This window comes from Accipiter gentilis, unplaced genomic scaffold (assembly GCF_929443795.1).
Source record: "Accipiter gentilis unplaced genomic scaffold, bAccGen1.1, whole genome shotgun sequence".
In the NCBI taxonomy this organism is placed as follows: Eukaryota; Metazoa; Chordata; class Aves; order Accipitriformes; family Accipitridae; genus Astur; species Astur gentilis.
Genome location: NW_026061098.1, coordinates 44,012 through 54,287, shown reverse-complemented (window position 1 = coordinate 54,287; position 10,276 = coordinate 44,012).

Genomic DNA, 10,276 nt, shown 5'->3' with positions numbered 1-10,276 from the left:
TGCTTGTTAAACCACTGTATGCGTTGACAGCCACTAAGCAGAAACACCTTGAGTGGAATAAGGAGACCGAACGAGCCTTTGAGCTACCGAAAAAGGCTTTGATGTCGGCCCTGGCCTTAGGACTCCCAGATGCGAGTAAGCTGTTTCTTCTTTACTCCCATGAGAAGCAGGGCATTGCTCTGGGAATATTAGCACAAAACCTGGGCCCGTATCGATGGGCAGTTGCCTACCTCTCTAAGCAGTTAGACACGACTGCAAAAGGTTGGCCTGGATGCCTGCGGGCGGTTGCGGCTGTGATACTAAATACACAGGAAGCCCGAAAGTTTACTCTGGGCCAGAAGATGACTGTTCTGGTGTCTCACGCAGTATCAGCAGTACCGGAAGCAAAAGGCGGACACTGGCTCTCTCCACAAAGATTCCTGAGATATCAAGCTATATTGGTAGCGCGGGATGACGTGGAGATTGTAGTCGCTAACATTGTCAACCCAGCTTCTTTTCTCAGCAGGAACACAGGAGAACCGGTACATCGTGACCGTTTGGAAACCATCGAAGCAACGTACGCCAGTTGCCCAGACGTGAAAGACGGCCCCATGGAAAACGGGGAAACTCGCTTCACAGACGGAAGCAGTTATGTCCTAAACAGTAATCGACACGCGGGATACGCCGTCACTGCCAGCCAAGAGGTAATAGAATCGGGGGCTTTGCCCAGGAACACCTCCGCACAGAAGGCAGAAATAATTGCTCTAACCCGCGCCCTGGAATTGGCCCAGGGCAAAGTTGTGAACATTTATACAGACTCAAAATATGCCTTTGGAGTTGTACACGCACGTGGAACAATTTGGAAGGAGAGAGGACTAGTGAGTTCTCAAGGGAAAAATATCAAACACGCAGAAGAAATTCTGAAGTTACTGGAAGCTGTCCAGCTCCCTAAGAAAGTAGCAATTATGCATATTAAGGCACACCAGAAAGCGAGCTCAGATTTGGAAAAAGGGAACGAGCTGGCGGACAGAGAGGCAAAACAAGTGGCCAAAACACAGGTAAAAACAGAAGGGGCCTTAATTCCTGATAGGTGGATTTCCCTAGAAGGTAAGCCAGAATACACTAAGGAAGATCAAAAGCTCATTACAGGTTTAGAAGGGTCATATAATGAAGAGGGGTGGGCTCATACCCCACAGGGAAAGCTAATCGTTCCCTCTTGCTTATTATGGCATTTGATAGGGGAGGAACATAGGAAAAGACATTGGGGAACAGAAGCCCTGTATAATCATCTGATAGGAGAAATTGTGGCTAGGAATTTATACGCCACGGTGAGGCAGTGTGATCGCACAACAGTGTGATCTTTGCCTCCAGACTAATCCTAAGAGCACCCCCAAGCTGGAAATGGGCCAGACTGGAAAAGGCAATGGGCCTGGACAACAATGGCAAATTGCTAATGTTTATTCATTACTAAAACACACCCACTTGTGATTTGCAGCTATGCATGTTCCGTAGCTTTCTCATGGGAACTTCTTCAAAAGTTACTTATGAAGTTATGCCAAGGTCACACTGTCCCTGTTTTTCTCCTGATATCAGCAAAGCCAGCTATTTTCGGCCAAGGCCTAGTCTTGCTGCTCAAACTGACATTCTTTCACACAGAACTCTGCTCGCACAGCTTTTCTATAGACCCACGTCCTTTTTCATGAAGCCAATTCCCAACAATTCCCCCTTTTTCTTTTTGTGCGAGTAGAGCTTGGTGTGTCAGCTTTGAGACTCCTTTTATCATGCACCCATACGGAATTCTAACTATTACACAGATTAATATCAATATACCCAACCATCATAAGGCTTCCTTAATCAATGACATTACCCATAGTGTTATCCCGCCGAATATTGATTGTAACACTCCATCAAACCAACTAGTTTCTTGCTGGATCTTTGTGTATGTTTCTTCAGCCAATCTATTTGTTTGTATATAGATTGAGGTAAAATTTTAACACCTGCTGTATTGCCCTTTGCAAAGATCTGTGAACACAATTAATTAAACACAGTAAAAACAACATTATACCTAATAAAATACATAAGCACACAAAAAGAGGTTTGATTAATAGCTTTAGCTAGTGACACCCAAACGTTCTTACTGTCCCATGGTGTTAACCGATGTGGATCAATCACCGGTGTCACTGTCATGCTGCTTACTACAGTCAGTGTGTTCGATATCAATCTCAGCATAAGGTTTCAAATTTATGGGTAAATCAGGAACGTATCTGCCAGACATGGAGGATGTGATGGGGTTTTTTTGTTGTGTTTTTTTTTTGTTTTGTTTTGTTTTGTTTTTTTTGTCCAATTGCTGCCAAGGCTTGCCATCCCGGTGCACTTAGTTGTCTTGTAGAAGTTAAGGTACCGCTGCCCCACAATAAATCCAGCAGCGGCTGTAAGTCTGTATTTGTAATACCACAACAAGGTTGAATCCACTGTAGGTCTCCGTTTAAATCTTTCTCCCTCTTTTTGTTTTTGAGCAATCCAGGCTTGCTTAATAACTTGGGATGCCATTTTCCTTAATAAGCTGAACAAGGTAAAACTATTACAATAGCTAAAATCACAGTAACTACAATAATGCCCATAATTCTTTGAGCCAACCCGTTACCCCTAATGACCCAGACCATGAGGAAAATGAACCATCTATACATTCTTGTGCCATCTTGCTCCACGAACTCAGCCCAGCAATCGGTAGGTGCCAGCTTTCCGTGGGCGTCCCCACAGAGGCAACGATGGCCTCACTGTACACCAGCCCGATGCTCTTCGGAAAATCCCAGTATTTATACATTTGCAGAGGAACGGGTTTTAGCACACGTGGCCAGCGGGTGCCAAAAGTCCGCCTCGGTTGCAATCTATGACGCATGCGCTCGCTGGCCAGGCGCGCTGCACGAGTCATAGCCATCTTGTCTATTGGTTCATGGGCTTTACGATACAGTTGCGATGCACAGAGAATCTTGACCTGTTATGTTAGCCAAGGTGACCTATACATTAGTTTTTGGCTGAGGTAGTATTCATATTGCCACATCATCTATGATGCTCCAGATGATGATGGTCATGCAAATCGAACAGGAGTCCATCGTGGGCCTGTATCTGTGGAAACACAATCAACCTCGTTCCCAGGTTATTAATGGAAATAGACCTTACCCCTAATTTTGGCTTTAACTAACTTTTACCCCACACTGTCTTCCCGTAATCACACTATGTTTAATCAAATTATGCTTTACACACTTTTTACCTAAAGCAGGTTCTATATACAATAAGGCACGCTGTTCTGAAAACCTCTCTGAAGGACTCCGTGTCCACTAGTAATACTCTATTAGTTAGAATCTGTCAGATCAGTGGCTCCAGCACCCGCCGGTGCCGTGCCAGTCGCCATTGGAACAATTCCGGGTCCAGCATCAGTGCGAAGCCATGGCTTGTCCCACTTAGCCAGGATCTCCCAGTAAGTTTTACTTCTGCTGATCTGCACCATTTCCTGGATTCTGGGTCCTTAGACATTACCATGATTCCTGTACTTTGTTGCGTCCTTTCTGCCTGTAAAAGAACATGATGCACTACCATTGGTGGGTCTTTGTGATCACCTGTCAATCTAAGATAATTTAGCACAAATAAGGCTTTGGCCAATCGTTCCTCTGGGAGTAAGCCCTGGGTTCCCCCCTTTTGTTTTTGCAGCATGTTCTTTTAGGGTTTGGTTGGCCCATTCGACAATAGCCTGTCCTGTGGGAAGATGTGGAATACCGGTACCGTGGTGAATTCCCCACAAATTACAAAATCGAGCAAATCGTGTAGAACCATAGGCTGGGCCGTTGTCCATCTTAATTTCTTGAGGCACACCCAGTACTGCAAAAGAAGCGTGAAGATGTCATTCAATATGTAAGGCCTTTTCTCCAGTTCGTGCCGTGGCCCACATGGCAGCAGGATAGGTATCAATACACACATGCACAGAACGCTTTGCACCAAACCACATGACATGGGTGAAATCCATTTGCCACAACTGCAATGGCAAAAGACCTCGTCGGTTAACCCCACAGCCCAAGCCGAGCCCTTCCTTTTGACAATCAGGGCATGCTTTAACGATACCTTGGGCATCAGTAAGTGGTAAGTCAAATTGCTTTGCTAACATCCTAGCGGGTTGGTGCAAGAACGCATGCGATTGCCGTGCTTTGTTGAAAACGATTCCCTGGAGGAGGCTCCCGTGGCGCTGCAACCAATTGGTCAACTCTGTCATTTCCCGTTTCTCATCTGCACAGTGTTCTCATACCCAAGAGTTCTACCAGAGGGGTCATATTGCCATTAGTGATACCGCAAAGATTCCGCACCCACTGGATATCTCCCACAAGCTTCTGGACATCATGTAACATTGAAATTTCTCATGTTATTTGAACCTTCTGAGGTTTAACATTGCTAGCATTTATGTGCCACCCCAAATACTTCCAAGGTGCTGCCTTTTGCACCTTTTCAGGAGTGATTATTACTCCGCGATGGCTTAAGATGTCCTGCAATTGAGTTAAAATCTCATCCTGTGGCAAGTTACTGAGGTAACTGCTTTCTTACAGGCTCTGATGCCCAGGCCACATACACCTGACGCATCGTGGGGGAATTGCGCATTCATTGCGGTAACATGACCCAATGGTATCTCTTATAGGGTTCTGCCTTGTTAATTGATGGTACCGAAAAGGCGAACCGTTCAGCGCCATCTGGGTGCAATCTTTTAGATTTATAATTAACAAATCCCATTCTTCTGGAAGCATAACTGGAGATGGCAAACCTGGCTGCAGGGCTCCCATACTGTGCATCACCACATTCACAGCTCTGAGATCATGTAACAGTCTCCGCTTCCCACTTTTCTTGGGAATGGTAAATATTGATGTATTCCATGGACTAGTAGAAGGAACAACTTGTCCCGCTCTCAACTGGTCCTCAACTAACCCTTGTATTTTTAGTAGCCTTTCAGAATTTAGCAGCTACTGATCAATCCAAACAGGTTCATCTGTTTTCCAGTTAATTTTCAGAATCGGCTACCCCTCAGTGACCGCTCCTAAAAAGGATGCGTCACTAACATTGCCTTCATTTGGCTCAATAAATCATGGCCTACGAGGCCAAACAATTCAGTTGGGGTAGTCATGACATACGGACACGTCGTAATGTGTTCACCATCGGGGAACACAAATGTAATTGGTAGCTGACTTACTAAGGTGGCTTGTGTGCCCCCTATCCCTGCAATACCAAAGTTTGGATTGATCGATGGCCATGATGGAGGCCAAATGCATTGTGAAATAATCATAACATCAGCACCTGTATTGATTGTCATCGGTTTCTTGACAACAACTCCATCGGGCCCTTCCAATTGCACTACCTTTTCTGGTTTACCTCTTGTTGTGTCCATGGCAAAGTATACCTGCGGTTTCCCTGTGGAGCCGAATCCACCATCTCCACGTTGTACTTCACCTGGGTTCGGAACACACGACCTGAATGGAACTAATTGTGCTATTCTGGTACCTTTAGGAATAGAAACAGGAGGGATTAAAACATGAATCATAATTTTCACAGTCCCACAATAATCTGCATCAATAAGCCCTGGGAGCACCAGAATTCCTTCTAGAGCTGTTGAAGATTGCCCCATTAAAAATGCACTAAGTCCAAACCCCAATGGTCCCTTTATGTTGACTGCGGTTTCCACATCCACTCTGGAGCTTCCTGCGGTGGCGGATCTGGTGGTTGCGAGGCTGCCTGAGGGCTGGCAGCTCAAGCCCCTTGCATTCGTGTCGTCGCGCGAGGGGCCTTCGCAGTCGGTGTAAAGTTTCCCTTCTTCCTGTATTCTTGGTGGTATGGTTATCTTTCTTACACTTGTTGCAGCACTTACTGTTAACAGTACCTGTACATTTGCTCCTAATGTGTCCACGTTTGCCACAGTTAGAACACTTGACCAAGGGTGTCTTACTGGCCTTGTGTTTCTTTGTAGCTCCTTGGAGAGCTGTGGCAGCATAGGCTACTTTCTGTGAGTCCACTGATCGATCCGTGTATTCTATCATATCAACGATGTCTGCATTTTTCGGCAAATTACACAATGCTTTGTGTGTCTTTTCAGTAGCATTTTCAAAAGCGAGTATTTTGAACGTGTTTTCTTTCATGCCCTCGTTCATGTCAGGGTGGTCATAAATTGTATTCTCCTGTTTCACCTGGGTAAAAGCATGGCTGTACATATTGTCTGGTACGGTAAGAAAAGCTTGATACGCCAAGATCTGTGATAGATGATGAACCTCAGTGACACATTGTAACTGAGCGTTCCCTGATGCGAAGGGTCCAGTACCCATCGGCATCTGCATGGTTACTCCCCATAGTGGATCTGTTTGTTGTCGTGATGTTGCTTGTTCCCTATCACAGAGCTTCTCCCACTGCCAGAAAAACACTAACATTCGGGCGGGTGTCAAAATCAACTGTGCTAGCTGTTTAATATCTTGAGGTATCAGCGTATCAGCAGAAAAAATGAATTGCAGTATTTGGTGAGTTAACGCAGATTTGATTCCGTACTGACTCACAGCATTCCTTAATTTCTCAATGACCTTCCAGTCAAACACCTCCCATTTTTTCTGTCCATTTGATGCAATAACTGGGAATGCTTAGAGCATAGTCCCTTCTATAATGGCATCTGTTATTACACCCCTCCAATGTCTCTGCCTTTCTTCTGCAGCGGCTATTACAGGCGGCTCCGTGTCTGTCACGGGTGCGGTTGGTTTCCCCGTCTCTTTTCCCCATTTCCTTTAACAATTCTAACATTGTCTCTTTTTGTTCTATTATTAGAGTAGCCAAGTCCTTGTTTGCATTATTTGAATCAGGGTGTATGCTAGGTATAATTTGTTCATGTTGAACGGTGGTATCTGAGGGCTGGTTTTTCGTAGGCAGATTTTTACTCACTCCCTGATTCTGTAGGGTTTCCTTTAATCGTACGGTTAGGGAGGCTTGGGAACTGTCGGATGGCTGATTAATATCGGCAGTCCCAGGGAGTGGAGCAGAAGTCAAGGGCACGAGAGTAGGCGAACAAGCTCCAAAAAGTCTCTCTCGCTGCATTATGTTTTTCTCCCCGCTTTTCCCTTTCGCTTGCGGTTGGAGAGAGAGAGCAGCAAAAGCAGACGCAGACGCTTTACGATCTGCTTTCATTTCTTACAGAGTTGTCTTAATCAATTTCCATAAAGTTACAAGATCTTTAACTTCTTTAGACCCGTCACTAATTTCATCCCATAGGGAGGTTCCGATAGCATTCCAGGTACTAAGCTCAAAAGCTGTACCCACACTAATTGAAAGGTTTCTGTCCTTGCTTCATTAGTTTTTTAGCTGATTTATCATCATCAGTTACCATATCCCATAATACGTCTCCTAATCTACACCATTCACTCTCCTTAAATAATAAATCCGGATTCTTAAAGCATCCCTTAACGCGACCCAGCGTGACTAACCCCGAAATTTGCTTAATGCAGTTTACTCCCCGCTTTTCTAAAAAGCACTGTAATAATTTTAGGGCTACCTCTTGATCCATTGCCGGCCGGCTTCTTGATACTCCTGGGTGCTACCTTGATTAAGGCACCTCGGTTAAAAAGTCTTTGCAGCCTTTTTCCAGTAGCCCTCACTGACGGCGAACCCCTTTTGGACGGTCCAGGCACGAGAGTTAACACACCAACCAAGACGATCAGCGTTCGGTTAATCTTTTGCCCCCCGGTCGCTGCTACCGGTGCTTCTCAGTGTCCGTCGCTCCAATTCCCCTTTCTTCGGTCCCCGTTCGGGCGCCATTTGTTGGAGCGGCGGAGGAATGCACATAAGTCGACCCAATATGAGTGATAGAAGTGATTCAACTTTATTTGCACGGATAGCTCATATTTATACAGTTTGCGATAATTATGCCTACTAGTCCTAATATGATTGGTACATTGCTAATGTTTATTCATTACTAAAACACACCCACTTGTGGTTGGCAGCTACGCGTGTTCAGTAACTTTCTCATGAGAACTTCTTCAAAAGTTACTTGTGAAGTTATGCCAAGGTCACACCGTCCCTGTCTTTCTCCTGATAACAGCGAGACCAGCTGTTGTTTTTCTCCCAATATCAGTAAAGCCAGCTATTTTCAGCCAAGGCCTAGTCTTGTTGCTCAAACTGACATTCTTTCACACAGAACTCTGCTCGCACAACTTTTCCACAGGCCCATGTCCTTTTTCAGCAAGCCACTTCCCAACAAAAGGTATTCCTAGAAAAAGTTTCCCGTTTATAAAGCAGGAGTTTGTTGGGGCTGAATTACAGTTCCTTTGTAACTGAATTGGGTCAATATTCCGAAAAAGGGGAATATGTTTATTTTTGAAACAGGTCAATACTTGCATGTGTTGTGCTGGCAAGGAGGAGGCTTCTTAAATGTAGAACTTGTTAAATTTAAAAGCACACCTCCACTCTCCATAGTATTGCTTCTATGTTAATTCAGGGTTAAGATATTCGTTCACTTCAGTTTCTGTGAATCTGTTAGGGCAGCGTGCTCTAAGGTGATGGGAGGGAGCAGGGGGAAGAAGGGGAGGAGGAAAAGCAAAATATCTGGAACCTGCTCTTCCATGACTCCTGCAAACTGTAATGTTATTTTTTTTTTCCCAAGCCTGAAAACTGTACTTGGCAGTGGGATTGTGGCTATCGTGTTAATATTCTTCCTTCCTTTCTTGTTTTGGCCTCTCCAGGAAGCGATTCGAGTAATCCTTGGAAATCTTGATGATTTACATGCATTTTCTACAGACCACTATCTTTCTGTGTACCCTTTCTTTCCTACTTGTAAAAGAAAAGGTCCAATGACTTGTATCTGTTGGGCATTGCTTAATTTGACATTCCTGCCTAGTAGTGCGCAGATCTTTAGCTGGAGTACGACTCCTCTGAGCTTCGCAGTTTTACATTAGCTGAAGATCCTCCTCAGTTGTTGCCTTCACCAGAGAACTGATGTATGTAAAAAGAATGTTTTGCAGTGTTTTCAGATGGCCACCCCTGCGTTCCAAATCTGATTTAGCCAGAGAAAACGAACGTGCATATATAAAGTCCCAGGAAGCCCACGTAATGCGATTGCAAGGAAAGCTAGTGCGTTGTTTCAAAAGGTTAATAAAATGTAAAGCGCTCCTTACAGGCGCAGCAGCGTTGGCCCTCTAGTAGAGAAGACCGCAGTAGTTTTCTTGTAAGGTACATTAGGATTAAGTATTGTAGTTGCTGTAGTGTAAAGGGTTACGGAGAAGTTACTCTCCTGAGGCTGTTGTTGCAGAGAAAAGTAAGTTAGTGGAAGGAGAAGCCTTTTCAGTCCTAAGGTGCGTCAGTTTGTGAATCGGATCAGGCCTTTCGGCATCATCTCCTCCCGTGATTCCGAGTGCCCAGGAGTAATGAACACCCGCGTGTTTCCGCCTCCAAGGCATCCCCTTCCAGTCTCAGCAGACTGCGTTATTGCCACCCCTGGTCCTAGCAGGCAAGAACGAGATCATCCTCTTTCTCTGTCAGAAGCTGGTAGGTATGAGAGCAACTTATTCCTGTTGCTGCCAGGAAGAGAAAGTAGCCCAGAGCATCGTCAGACAGGAGGCACCCAAACAAAGGAAGCCTCGTTGTTGGTTTGCTTCGCTAAAGCGCAGCCAGTTTTGCCTGCGTGCTTGAGGAGGGTTTGATTCACGAGCTTGTATTTCTGGAACTGGGAAGTCCATCCACCTGCTCAGGCAGCACCGGGCCCTGCGGAGAACTGCAAGCTCAGAGGCCTGGCGTGATGAGTTGTCCTGCAGTCTGTGTGTCGGGCTCCTCGCTGTAGCATACCTCTTAGTTAATCGCCAGCTGTGGGAGTCCTTGAAGCCAAACTCAAACGAACAATTTCATCCCTTAAAGGAACTGACTGTGTCATCTAGGCAAATCTTGGGCTTCATCTCTGGTCCTCAGGATGCAAATGGAGTAAAAGTATTCATGCTATCTGTTTCTTCCTGAGGTCAGAGGCACGTAAGAAGGCTGCTGCCTGGCGTCACCCATTCGTGCATGCATGAGCTCCTAGGTGTGCGAACTGCACCCCCAGGAAGGAACGTCTGTAACTGTGGCGTTTGTCATGTCAATTATCTTTTGTTCTCCCATTTTGAGGAGGACTGTGAAGTGAATGTAATGATGCTAGTCCTGTGAATCCTAGTCCTTTTCAGGTTTAAAAATAATTTTTAAAAGAATTACTTTTTAGTTAGGAAAGCTGATGAGGTTTTCTTCACAGGGTTGGGAGAGCCTGGCATGT